Here is a 13,561-nt window from a genome sequence, read left to right on the forward strand (position 1 = left end):
TAGGCCACTGTTCATATACAACCTTTGAAACACATCCCCATTCCCATTGTGGGTCTTTGGCAACACAATCGCATGGCAATCCTTGTGCTGACCCCTCTGTATAACTTCCGCCTGGAGACTCCCTGTGGCATTACTGCATTGGGGCGGCAGTGTATCTCTCAGTGATTCAGAACTTGAGCTCTAGAGTCAGGCTCCCTAGGGTTGAATCTTACCTCAGCTACTCCCATGAGCTGTGTGGCCCCCTCCTCTTCCTCCACTGTAAAATGGGGTAGACAATAATGCCTCTATCACTGGTCTGTTATGAGATAATCTCTATAAAGCTCTTGATGGATGATATGCTAGTCATCATCATCATTATCATCATTTGAGGACTACAATCATTGAGAAGTAGCCAGCTTTTCTTTTACTAGTATCTTACACAGCTGTATCTGTGCACCTATGCTTGACATTCTGATTAATGGACTTGCAATAAGAAGAAAGTACAGGAAGAAGAGAAATGTGAGAGCATCATTTTATATCCTATCAGCATGCCTCACTTTAAAAATAAAAACAAACCACTGGGAAGATAGAATGCTTCAGCTATGTGACAAGAAGGGGAAAGCTTGATCTGCTCTTTAATACATTAAAATCCAATATAAAGGAGCTAAATTTGTCACATTATGCCGAACAAGAATTAAATTAGTCAGCTCCCCTTATCCTGACACCAGGGACCCAATTTTCAAAAGCCAACTCACCTTCCCCTGATAATCTGTGGGTATATATTGTTCCTATATTCCAAGCGTAACCTTACTGTTCTTGCAAGTGACATTACATTGATCTTCGATAGTGAAAGTTGCTATTAAAATGCTTGACTGAAAATTCATATTTCTGACTTGTGTTCATTTTTCCTTTTAATAGAACTTAACAGTGTTTGAAGCTTGGTTGGGAATTACATCAACAAATCCAGGCTTTTGGTATTTTGGTGTTCTGGCCATCCAGGGATAAAAAAGGGTCCCAATCCACTTGCCCGTTTGTGGACTGTAACTGGAGGGAGTGAGCACTAGGGGGCGCTGCTACCTTCTTTACCCTGTGCCAGGCGCGTCAGGAGGAGTTGGCTAGCATCTTTCAGCTTAAAGCATGATGTGTGTATGCACATACTGAGACAAAAAGAATGAGGCTTTCAGAGTAAAAACAGATGAAACTCTCAGCAGGTTTCACATGTCAGTACTTAATTTCTGCAGAGTCAGAAAGAAGGCTTTGTTTTTTAGGTTGTACTCCTGTGACTAACTACTTACGTGAACTTCTCCTAGAAAAGCTTTGAGCTTTTCTGTGAATCCCCAGTGCATTTAGCATTTCCTATGAAATAAGAAATAGGCCTTTTACATCACAGGATATGTATGAATAAAGGTGTGAAATATGAACCAATCATAAATACTGTGGTTTCCTCTCTAAAGGAAATATCTATGTTTGCAAATCCAGAGACAGGTGAAAATGAGGACTTTGTCTTTTCATACTCGGTTATTAAATCTTATTTATTTGGATGCAATTCATCGTTCTGTCAAAATCCCACCATCTCCCGGCCTCTTCTCCCACCTCCCTGCCTCCTTCCTGATTTCCAGTAGGTCCTCAATAAGCCTACCTACCATCTACCCTATTTGCCAGAAGACCCACAGAGCCTTTTTAACAACAAAACTGCTCAGGAGAGATTACAATTTGTTTCCAAATATGCTCGTGGTCTTGTGTCTCAGATGCCACTGACTTTTGCTTCATCAAAGGGCCCTGTTTTTGATTTTTCATGTCTATTTGGCTGTTTTCCTTGTTCTGTTCTAAAACGTGCTTCCAACCAAAGCATAATTTCTCTTGCTTTTATCATGAGATTTCATTTCTTAAAACTTCCTTGGTGATGCTGTACTCCTTTGGGCATAGTCTACAATCTGTACCTCTGTTTTGATGGTACCTCATAAGGGGCCTCAAGATGGTTTTTGTGGTGCTAGGACAAGGTCAAAGGGCAGCAGGTTGGCCAGGAGGTTTAGCTGAGCATGAGGAGTTTGATAAAGACAGAAAATGCTAGGCAGGCAATGGATTGGTTGTAATTAGAAGGAGAGCAACATAGACCCCTGTGGTCTTGACAGGGTTGCTTGGAGTTCTTCAGAGGCGAGTACAAGAAAGAAATCTGAGTGCAGGATCTGATGGGCCCTAGAACTGGAGTACACAGGTGCTTGAGGAGGTTTCTAAAAGTTCACTACAGATGTTCTCTAAAACACTACTCTAGAGGATGGTAGTATAATGGAAAAAAAAAAAAAAGGTGGTTAATGAAATGAATAGAGGAAGACCAGAGAGTTGATGAGGTAGGAGAGAAACAGGGAAGGTTAGAGCTAATTCTGGAAGCTACTAGCCTCAGGCAGTTTTACTTCTAGCCCCAGGATTCATTGCTTACATGTGTACCAGATGAGACAGCAGTGTTGCCCAGCAACCGTAGAAATATACAGCCTGGGGGCTGTGATGGTGACATCCCCCTGTCAGCACTGCCTGTTCCCTGGGAACATTTTCTTTGATTCATTTTCCCAAGAAATTTCATTAAGGCATGTTCAAAGTAAGGAAGCTAAACCCCTACTGACTTTTAGGCCTCTTCTGCTCTTACACTTTATCTGCCAGAGAAGTCCCAGAGACAGCTGTACCTCTGCCCCAACCTTACTTATACATTTTATTGAGACTATATTTTTTATCCATTAAAAAATTATTTCTTAATATCTCCAACTCATTTTGAAACACACCCATAAAATAAACATGACTGATAGGTAGAAATTTGCAATAGATGATGGGTAAGTAGGAGAGAAGTCAAATATAACACATTATTAGTAATGGAAACTTGGGGAATTCTTTCAAATTTACTGAATGTTTGAAATTTTTCATACAAACATCTTCAAAAAACAACAACAACAAAATAGCAATTCTTCAGGAGCCCCCTACTGTGGACTAAAGGGGATCTAAAAAGATAATGCAAAAGGCAAGGAATTCCTTGAAAAAACAAATAACTTGATTCAAAAATGATCAGTGGACTTGAATAGACATTCTCCAAAGAAGATATGTAACTGGCCAATAAGCCCATGAAAAGATGCACAACACCATTAGTCATTAGAGAAATGCAAATAAAAACCACAATGAGATACCATTTTATACTTCTTATGATGGCTATTTTCCAAAATAAGTAATAATAACAACAACAATAACAGGTTTTGGTGAGGATATGGAGAAATTGGAATGTACATTCCTCATACATTGCTGTGGGAATGTAAAGTGGCGCAGCTACTATGAAAAAACTAGATTAGCAGTTTCTCAGAAAGTTAAGCATAGAGTTACCATAGGATCCAGCTGTTTCCATCCTAGGTATATACCCAAAAGAATTGAAGGCAGGGATTCAAACAGATGCATGTCTATGTTTACAGCGGTGATATTCACAGTAGTTGAAAAGTGAAAACACCCCATGTATCCATCAACAGATGACTGAATGGAAAAGCAAAATGTGGTATATACATACAATGAAATATTACTAGGCCATAACAAGAAATGAATTTTTGATGCATGCTATCATATGGATGAATTATGAAAATATTTCACTAAGCAAAATAAGCCAAATATGAAAGGAAAAATGTGAGTCCACTTAAATGAAGTATCTAGCTTAGCCAAATTCAGAGAGATGGAAATAGAATCCAGTTTACTAGGGCTGGGTAGGACGTGGCAAGGAGCGATTAGTGTTTAATGGGCAGAGTTTCTGTTTGGGGTGATAACAATTTCTGGAAATATGTAGTGGTGATGGTTGTACAATCCTGTGAATGAATGTACTTAATGTCACTAGACTGTATACTTAAAATGGTTACAATTGTAAATTTCCTATTATGTATATTTTACCACAATTTTTTTTAAAAAAGCAAGAGTTCTTTCCCAAACAAAATGCATATCTAAATGAGAAGACAAGGCAGTATGCTACTATGCAAAAGGAGGTAAATTTATAATTATCTGAAAGAAGAGAAAGAAAATAAGCTGGGGACGACAAAAGAACACTGTGGAGGAGGTGGGTCCCGTGCCAGATATCCAAGCAAAAGAATGGGGTTGGGAAATGCAAGGAGAGACTTGCCAAGTAAGCTTTTCATCTGCAGCTTTCCCGGCGGTTCTTTGTTCTTCCCTTAATCTGTCCACCCTTGCCTCTTGCCATCTAAAGCAGAGGTCCCACCTGGCAAAGACAAAAACGTTTCATGTGTGGCCTGGATCTCCACACACCTTCCTTAGGACCTTGGACTCCCAGTGATCCTCTCCACATCATCAATCTCTCGCCTGTTCCTGCATTCTTCCAACAGCACTCAAGTGTGTTCAGACTGCTCAAAATAAACCAACCAACAAAATCTACAAATCTATCCTGGTCCTCTACGCACCTGGGTGTCTCTCCCATCATTCTCCTCCCCTTTGTAACCAGACATCTTCACTTGCCATCTACACTTCCTTAATTTTTTTGCAGCACGTAAGCTCTTCTAAACTGGTTTCTCTCCTGATTATTCACTTGGATTACCACTGCCCAGGTCAGCAATGAGCCCAGTGAACACTTCTGACTCCTTATCAGAATTGCCAAGAACAGCCAACACAGTTGTTGACTTCCTGTCCTTCACTTCCAGTAAAGCTGCCCTTCACTCTGTCTTCATTGCTGGTTTCTGTTTCTTGCACATTCTCCTGGCTCAATATCATGTTGTCATCTCTCCACTTTCACTCTGTAGATAATTCATCCCCTCATGGCTTAAAACACCATGTGTGTGCCTATCAAAGTCATAATCCCAGCCCAAACTTTGTTTAAGAGTATGAGGCCCAAAAGGCAAACTACCTACTACCCATCTCTATTTAAATTTCTCATCCAGCTTCACAAACTTGGGGGTGCTCCTCAAATGCAGCGTACAAGACTCTGAGTGAGCATAGCCCTACCCTTTCTGCCCAACCTTTAACTCACTGAGTTCCTGCAACCATGTTCTTCTGATTTCCCAGTGTGCCAAACTAGTTTTCTCAGTAAATGGAGCCTACCAACACCTGAGCCATAAACTTTTATAAGATGAAACAAATGTAAAATGCTCAGAAAAGTGGGAAATGTTGCAATTGTTATTTTCATCACTTAATTATTATACCAGTCTACTCGGGCAAAGAGAGGAACACAGAACCGTGATAGAAATCCATAATTACAGCTCTTTTCTAGTTATTGAAAGAATAAGCTATCTTTTTTTTGATGACTATTTGGCATTTTTAACTCTTCAAGGAGTTGGAAATAATTTGATCATACCACCCCCTCTGGAAATCTTGGAAATTAGTTTTTAATCCATATTTTAAAAACGGAGAAAACTGAGGCTGGGCAGTTATCAAAGGAATCAGCCAATTCAGGGCAAATAGTCCCACTATTATGTATTGTTTAGCCTCGGGTGAAGCTTTAATTCCATTTCAGCTTTCCAGCTAGCAATGCTGGCATTGTGTAGACAGCACCATACTTGCTAAAAATGGTGACTGGCCAATTAAAGCCCCCTGCTGTGTCTTCCACCCACTGAATTAGATTCCTTACTCTCTCATGCAGGACAAAGCAAGAATGCTTCAAGTACCAAATCATTTGGCAGTCTTTGATGGCATGAAAAACAACTGTTTGTATAGCAAAATATTTTCCAGAACTAGAAGCCCATAAAAATTACTGCCTTCTTTTTAATACACAGAAATATTCTGCAAGCATGACTCTCTCAGCTTTCTGCAATATGGCGCCCAGAAGGGAAAAGGCCCTGTCCTCTTCCACTGTGGCATTCTCTACTTTGTCACCACGTTTGGGCTACCTGGGTCCAGGACCTCCACAGTGCCTGCCCCCTCTCTGCCCATCCTCCCACCGACTGCACTGACTGTTGGCCGTCCCAGTGTAAGGAGAGAGCAAATCCAACTTGGCGAGGCTGGCCCCTCCCTGCTGATGCCGGGGCCTTGGCATTGCTTTTGCTGCCAGTCTGGTTGCTTCCTTGTTGCCTTTGGAAGCCTGCACTTTCTCTGTGGGTTTTGTGGTCGTTTCCATCCGCCAGTGTGGTCCCTTTCAGAGGCACTAGCGTGCCAGACCAGCCTATTTGAATTGGTGCCAGGCCACTTACTGGGGAGGTGAGGCCAAATCCCATATATTTAAAACTGTAATGCTTTGCTTGTCCACCTAGCTCCTGTCTCCTGAAGTCATTAGTTGTGGTTTTACTTTACTGTTAAAACACTCTTCTTTTTTTCCTTTCTCTCAGCTCTGGCTATTTTCAGCTCTATATATTTAGCAAGTTGTGTGTAGGTAGAGATTCTGCTGTTCTACTTAAATCTCTATTTTTTTCTGTATGTGTGTGTGTATGTGTGTGTGTCCTAAGGAAAGAGAATGTGTTTCTTATTAAATGGGGGAGGAGGGGAGGGTGAAGATAGAGAGACCTGATGTTTGACTAGAACAGAAATAAGGGAACAGTGGCAGCCTGTCTGCTAACACAGGGGTAGGGAGAAGCCCACTTACATGGCCACAGGATAGATGTCCTCCTGAGCTTACATTTCTTTGGAAAAATAGACCTTTGGTTGCTTCAGAGAGGCCTTCTGTGCTTCGTTTTGCTTGGCATAGTTCAAGGTTCTGAGAAAGTCATGGGGATCTCTTTGCATCTTGCCACGTCTAAAGCTTTGCAGAGATCAAGCATGATTGTACAGTGTAAGGCAGATAAATAACAACAATTCCATTCTGCAGTGGAATTGGGGGAGTTAAGGGATTTTCCTGACATCCCTCAGGAAGCTATAGACACATCTAGGAACACAACATGCGAATTCTAGTCTCAGACCTTGCACCCCTGGCCACATCGCCCTGTCTTTATTTACTCTACAACTCTGCACACATGTTTTTTTGAGTAAATATTTGATTCTGGGGAGATTTAGGGTGGAATAAATGCCTAACCTTCGTCAGTGGAAGGTGCTGGATTAACAGGGCTTTCGACCAAAGTCTGCCATCTATCAGTATGTCACTGCAGTTTGAGCAGCATCTGTCCTTCTTCTTCAGGGGGCCTATGCCACAGTCCCAGCCTAACACATTTTTACCAAAAGCAGAAAGAGAACCCTGATACCTGTCAGTGATATAAGATATGTTTTTTTGGAGGTACCCAAAATCAAGAATGGAACTCAAAGCGCAGGAAAAATAACTTTCCAAGGGTGATAATAAAACAGCTTGCCAATGAGGGGTCAATGTGAGTGCTCCATGAAAGAAACATGGGTTATTGAGTCTCCAACATAAAATCTATGAAATTCACTCTCTGAAAAATGTGGGTTTCCCATCTGGCTTGAAAGATGCAGTTATAATATATGTGGTAGTTTTAGATATGCCAGAATTTGTAGAAACTGAGAATGTGACTAATGAGTCATATGGTAGATACAATGGAGCAAAGCCTACAACTTCATTTTAGATGGATCTTTCTAGAGTTATGGTCAAAATCCTAGAGAGTTTAAGAGCCTGATAGGAAACAAAATGAGAGCAGTGACTGCTGGTATATAAAGGAGCCACGAGCCATATGTGAGAGAGGAGTGGGAGCTGTGGGAAACCAGGATACCTATAATCCTTTTAAAGGGTGCAGTGCCCACAGCTCTAACCAGTGCTCCTCAGGCAGTATTACAGGCACGGTGTGGTCAGGCTGTCTGATTTTTTAAGAGAACATGGAAATCCTGATTTTTATGTAAATATCCCAATATTTAAATGTTAGCAACTAATTTTTTAAAATTTACAACACTGCGTTAGCCAAAGAAAGCATATTCTACAAGACACATTCAATGGATAGGCTGCCAGTGAATTTTTTTTTAACTCTTGAAGGTGACGATTTATGCGATGAAACACAGGAGCTTTTAGGGAGAGTTTGTAGAGAATCTGAGAACCAGGGGAGGTGCAGGGTGATTTGGTACAAGCCAGAGATTCACATATGCCACCTACCATGGCAATACATTGACTCACAAATAACAAGTCTAACAAAAGCATTTCGAACAGGAGAAGAAAGGAAACCCAGGAGAACTCATCAGGGTATGTGGGCTCAAAATATAAACTGGTCCTGGTTGGGTTAGGCAAGCAGGAGAGCAAGAGGCCACATGGGATATGTAGGTGGCTGTGGACGGAGTATTTTTGACTTGCACACACCTGGGATCCACACCAAAAGCATGTCGTGTTTGAGCAGGTTAAGAGCAAAAGCTGGAACTAGCAAGTGAAACATAAGTAACAGCCTGTTCCACATCTGATTAATGAGTTAGGCTGTGCCAGGATGGTTAAATGAAAGAGACAGGGAACTAGTATGCACAGGACTTGTAGCTCAGAGCTTTCCAAAGTCAGTGAAGTATTGTTTCACTATTAGGGTCTTTGAAGGCATATGTTATGTATCTTTTACATCACTGCCCCCGGCATAGTGGTTGGCACATGAGAAGTCCAGTAAATAAATGATTACTGAATATATTTGAAACCATAACAACATGATAGCATGTGAGATGCCAAAGGGGACACAAGTTCGTAATGACCCATCTGGTACCAAATTTAATGGCTCCTTGTCAGTGCACATACTACTCAGGGGAGGAGTTTTAACATTATCCAGTCTCCAATTATCCCCTCCTTGAATGTCTTACTATCCTTCTTTCTTGGTCTTACCTTTCTGGGATTCTGCGCCGTTAATGTAAACTACTGGCTCCTGCTGCTTCCTCCACATGCTTCTTCAATGTTGGTGTTAGCTGGAGCCATAGTGTTCTTTCTACGATGTTCTTCGGTGATCTCCTCAATGTTTACTGGCCATTTGTTGACATCCCTACATTCCAGCCTGAACTCAAATTCCAAAATAAAATTTCCAGTTACTGTTATGGGCTGAATGGGTGTGTCTATCCCCTTACCCAATTCATATGTTGAAGCCCTGACATCAATGTGGCTGTATTTTGAGACAGACCTCTAAGGAAGAAATTAAGGTTAAATGAGGTCAGAAAGGTGAGTCCTTGATCTCATAAAGTTAGTGTACCTCCAAGAAGAGAATCCAAAGAGCTTACTCTCTTTCCATCTCCCTCATTCTCTCCCTCCTTGTCCCCCACCATCTCTGTCTCTCTGTCTGTGTCTGTCTCAGTCTCTCTCTTTCTCTCTCTCCACCTAGAGGAAAGGCCATGTGAGCACAACAATGAGATAATGGCTGTGAGATAATGGCTGCCTACAAGTCAGAAAGAGAACTCTCACCAGAAACCAAATTTGCTGGCACCTTGATCATGGACCTCTAGGCTCTGGAACCATGAGAAAATAAATGTCTATTGTTCAAGCCCCCCAGGCTGTGGTATTTTGCTTTGTCATCCAGAGGTTGCCCGATCTATGTTTCAGGATCTTAATCAATTTTTGCCTGAGATTTCTCTAAATTGACCTCCAAGTCCCATTCCCTCTGGACTTAAGTTCATCTTGTACCTTACTTGAGAGTTACTGTTCTGAAACATCTGATTATATCCCAGCCCTCTTTTAAACACTTACATTTCCACCCAAGTCTAAATTCCTTGTTGCAATAGAGGAAAACCTCAGCTGAAGAGGTATATCATCCAGAAGAACCTGTTAGGGGTGGTAACAAAAAGAAGTGGAGGACGTCAAAAGCCAGGAGCACTGCCTAAGAAGTACCCTTACCAAAGATCCTGAGGAAGCTGAGCATTCCCCAGTGGTTAGCCACCAGGAGTGAGGCAAAGGACATTAGGAAGTATGGCATTTGAGTGGCATGGGAAATTTCTACTTCTAATTTAATGACAATTTTTTAATGACACTTTTTTAATGTTAATAATTTATTAAGCTGAATTCCTTACTAACATTTCTTTTTTAAAAAAATGTATTTTATAATCGTAAGAAACTTCACATGAGAACTGCTACCCTCTTGACAAATATATTGGTGACAGTAGGTACAATGTTGTGCAGCAGGGCTCTCCAGCTTACTCATCTTGCTTAACTGAAACTCTAGCCCAGTGATGAGCAACTCTTCATTTTCCCTTCCCCTAGCCCCTGGAAACCAGTGTTCTATCCTTTGATTCTCTGAATTTGACTATTTTAGATAGTTCATGGAAGTGGAATCATGTGGTGTCTGTTTTTCTGTGACTTGCTTATTTCGTTTAGCATAGTGTTCTCAAAGTTCATCCATGTTGTTGCATATGGCAAAATATTCTTTTTTTTTAAGGCTGAATAGTGTTCCATTATATGTATTACCACATTGTCTTTATCCACTCATCCACTGATGGACATTTGACTTAATGTTTATCATAGCCTATTTCCTCATACTTAATGAACATCCAAACCAAAATCGGCCTTGTCATACAAATGGTGGAAGTAGGCAAATTTTGAAGAACCTCTCTCCCTCCTTCCCCAACCCCCCTCTCTATCTTTCCCTCTCACACAGACGCACACACATACTGAAGTATAGGATATTGTTTCATACTGGAGGCTCTGGATTTAGATCCAGACTCTCGATTTAAATTCTGGCTCCATTACTTACCATGTGACCTCGAGCAAGTGACTATTTTGCCAAACCTTTGCTTCTCTGTTAAATGGTTATAATAGTTTGTAACTTGCTTTACAAACTTGTCATAAGGGCTAAGTAAGGTGTAGTGCTTAGTACAGTGTCTGACTGATAGTAAGTACTCAGTAAATGTTTATGCTGGTATTAGCAGTAGCCACAATGATAGTATTTTCCAAAGATTTGTTTAAAGAAAAGTGTTAATGAAAAGTGCTGTAAAATTCTAGGGCTCTAGACAGGCCAGCTTCCTCTCGCTCCATGAATATACCAGGCACGTCCGACCTCAGGGCTTGTCCTCTTGCTGTTCCTTCTTCCTGGATGCTCTGCTGTCAAATATCTGCTTTTCGTGCTCTCTTAATTCATCCATGTCTTTACTCAAGGCTCACTTTCCCAGTGAGGCCTACCCTGATCACCTCATCTGGATTTCAGTAACACCCCACCCAGCACCAAAGCTTTAGATCCCTCTTGATGATTCATTCCTTCTTTCGAATGCTTATTATTAGCACACGGTTTATTTTAGTTACTCATCTTTTGTCTCTTTCTTCCACTACATGAAGCCAGGGAGTTTTGTCTGTTATATTCCCTAGCACTAATAGATTTTCAGTAAATATTTGTTGGATGACTGAATCAATAAGCTATAGTAAAATATTCAGCATAATGCTGAGCACTCTGTGAACATGGTACATTCATTTAACAATCTGCTAAGAGTGTTGACTATTTTTTAAAAAGAATATACTAGCTGTTGTATTTATATGGACATTGAGAGATTTTCACAAAAATGCCTTATTAAAATAAACTACAATATGCATAAATGGTGTACAATTCTAAAAGGAAGGAGAACACTTAAATGTTTAAAAAAATGAAATTAAGAGAAAACTGTGTTAAACTACCAGATATTATTGTGAGTTTTCAGATATGGCACAGAACCAACCATGTTACCTGAACCATAACCATCACCCAGAAGGAAACCCGTGCTGTGAAAGATAGACCTAGCAGCTGCCAGCAAGAACACTAGGGAACTCACTGTGTTTTTAGAGCAATATTTTTGACATTAAAGTGAAATAATTTAAATTTAGAATAAAAAACAATTAAAATTGAAAGCAAAAATAATATACTAATTTCTTTATTAAGAAAACATTCAAATTTTAAAAAGCTTATAGCACTACAGCATTATTCTTATTACACATTTATATTCCAAACATATAATTTCCAAGAACAGTGAAAGCCACCCCTCTAATTGTGCACTTCTAATTGTCTTGTCTTCTGCCTAGAAAACATTGATTATTTTCTCATTTTTATTTCTATGCTAGCATAGCTTTCCCACCTAGGTAAATTGTGGTTTGGTGGGCAGATTATTACAGCAAGGGGGATGAGTCCAGGAGGCCATCACCTTGTGGAAGTCACCATGGACTGGAGTCTGTCATCAGTCCAAAAACAACTATGGTTTTATAATCCAGAATGGATTGGCTGAGAACTGAATGAGACTTAGCAGCCAAACCAATTTAAGTAGATGTGAATACGGATATTCGCTCATAATAAAGAATGATACTTTATGGGTTCCTGGTGTCATATAAACTGTCAAGGAAGGGTCAGGCATTCTCCCTATGGGTGAGCTCTGGGAATGTTAAAACTAGGATCAGAAGTTTGGTTTGTTGCATTTTTATATATATAAAGCTAGCACAGAAGAATCTAGGTGTCCCTAAGGTACTTGTATCCATCATCTTCACTATGGTGATCGTTTCACTTCAGGGACCATAGTGATTAACCCTACTGGCCATTGAGTATACATGACCAACTTCTGGCTCTTTGGACTTTTTCTATGTCTGTGTTTCATATCAATTGTTCACTTGGTTGGGCCTGAGTTTGCCAAATAGCAATCACATTCCAGGCCCAAGCTCCTTGAGATGACCACTTCTGGGTCCTCACTGATAGAACCGGATTGCCTCTAATCTTTTTAGTTCCCAACCTGCAGACACTGCACAGCAGGAACGAGCATGCTCAGCTATATGGTGTATTGCAGGCCACAGCATCCTGCCACTACTGTATTTGATCTGACTTCTGTGTGCTCTAACTAAAGAATTGCAATATCATCTAGCTGGCATACCATGCAGGACCTTGTGACATCACTTTAGACGACTCTTCTCCCAAGTGCACTGGAGCTATTTTGAATCATGTCTGAGCTCCCAAGGCCAAGTTAGGTGCAGTGTCATTTGGGGACTATTTTCAGAGGCAATATAGTCAGTCATGCAGTGCTTTCTTACCTCATAGTATGGGTATCAGCCAAGCTCAGTTCCAGATGGTATTTAAAAGGTAACATTTTGAGCTTTTATCTTTTATAGTTCTTACAGGTGAGAGAGCTGGTAAACAGAAGACCTGAGTCTTGCAAGTGGCCAAATTGAATTCAGATTAGTTCATACTCAGAAATTTATCAGAAACACATTTTTCTTGCCACCAGAAGAGTGGACAAATGGCAGGAAATGTAAAATTTGTGCATTACCATGCTTCAGCGCATGGCTTACAGAAATGAACTTGTCATTGTATTCAGATCCACAGGAGTTCTTAGTTAAGAGGCAAGCACTCTGAAAGCTACAGAAAAGAATAGACAAAATTCAATCTATAAACATTCTAGATGTAAAGAAATCAATTCTTAAACCATCTTTCTGAGTATTGTTTTTTATTTTACTTTTAGAGAAGTACTGGGAAATTAAGTTATGAATTATAAGCACTTTTGCTTTTCTCAGATTACTCAGAGGCTATTTACCCTGTTTAAAAAAAAATCTTAATCTTATAAAAGTAAGACACTGAGTCCAGAAGCCAAAATATTTTCTTGCGATGCCTTTGATACATGCATTCCTCTTTGAATGAAAGATTCTTTAGGAGTCTTCTTACTCTGAGGTCTAGTTTCTCATCATCTCACTCATCTCTATCAGCATAAACTCTGGAATCAACTTTATTTTTAAACATTTAGATTCACCAGTTTCTAAGTTGTATTTGACAAAATAAATGTGTAAATTTAAAACATGTAAGTA

General features: G+C 40.2%; 1 long non-coding RNA gene across 1 annotated transcript in view; it reads right to left on the reverse strand.

Annotated features, from left to right (window-relative positions):
* Positions 1-3,212: 3,212 nt before the first annotated feature.
* The window catches only part of LOC119873915, a 29,901-nt gene continuing 19,552 nt past the window's right edge, over positions 3,213-13,561 (reverse strand). Inside the window, exons 4-8 of the long non-coding RNA XR_005366803.1 lie at positions 12,794-13,118; positions 9,512-9,586; positions 8,663-8,828; positions 6,518-6,673; positions 3,213-4,210 (exon numbers count right to left, since the gene is read on the reverse strand). This is a non-coding gene — a long non-coding RNA (uncharacterized LOC119873915). The remainder of the gene's footprint in view (positions 4,211-6,517; positions 6,674-8,662; positions 8,829-9,511; positions 9,587-12,793; positions 13,119-13,561) is intronic.

This window comes from Canis lupus, chromosome 11, assembly GCF_011100685.1.
Source record: "Canis lupus familiaris isolate Mischka breed German Shepherd chromosome 11, alternate assembly UU_Cfam_GSD_1.0, whole genome shotgun sequence".
In the NCBI taxonomy this organism is placed as follows: Eukaryota; Metazoa; Chordata; class Mammalia; order Carnivora; family Canidae; genus Canis; species Canis lupus.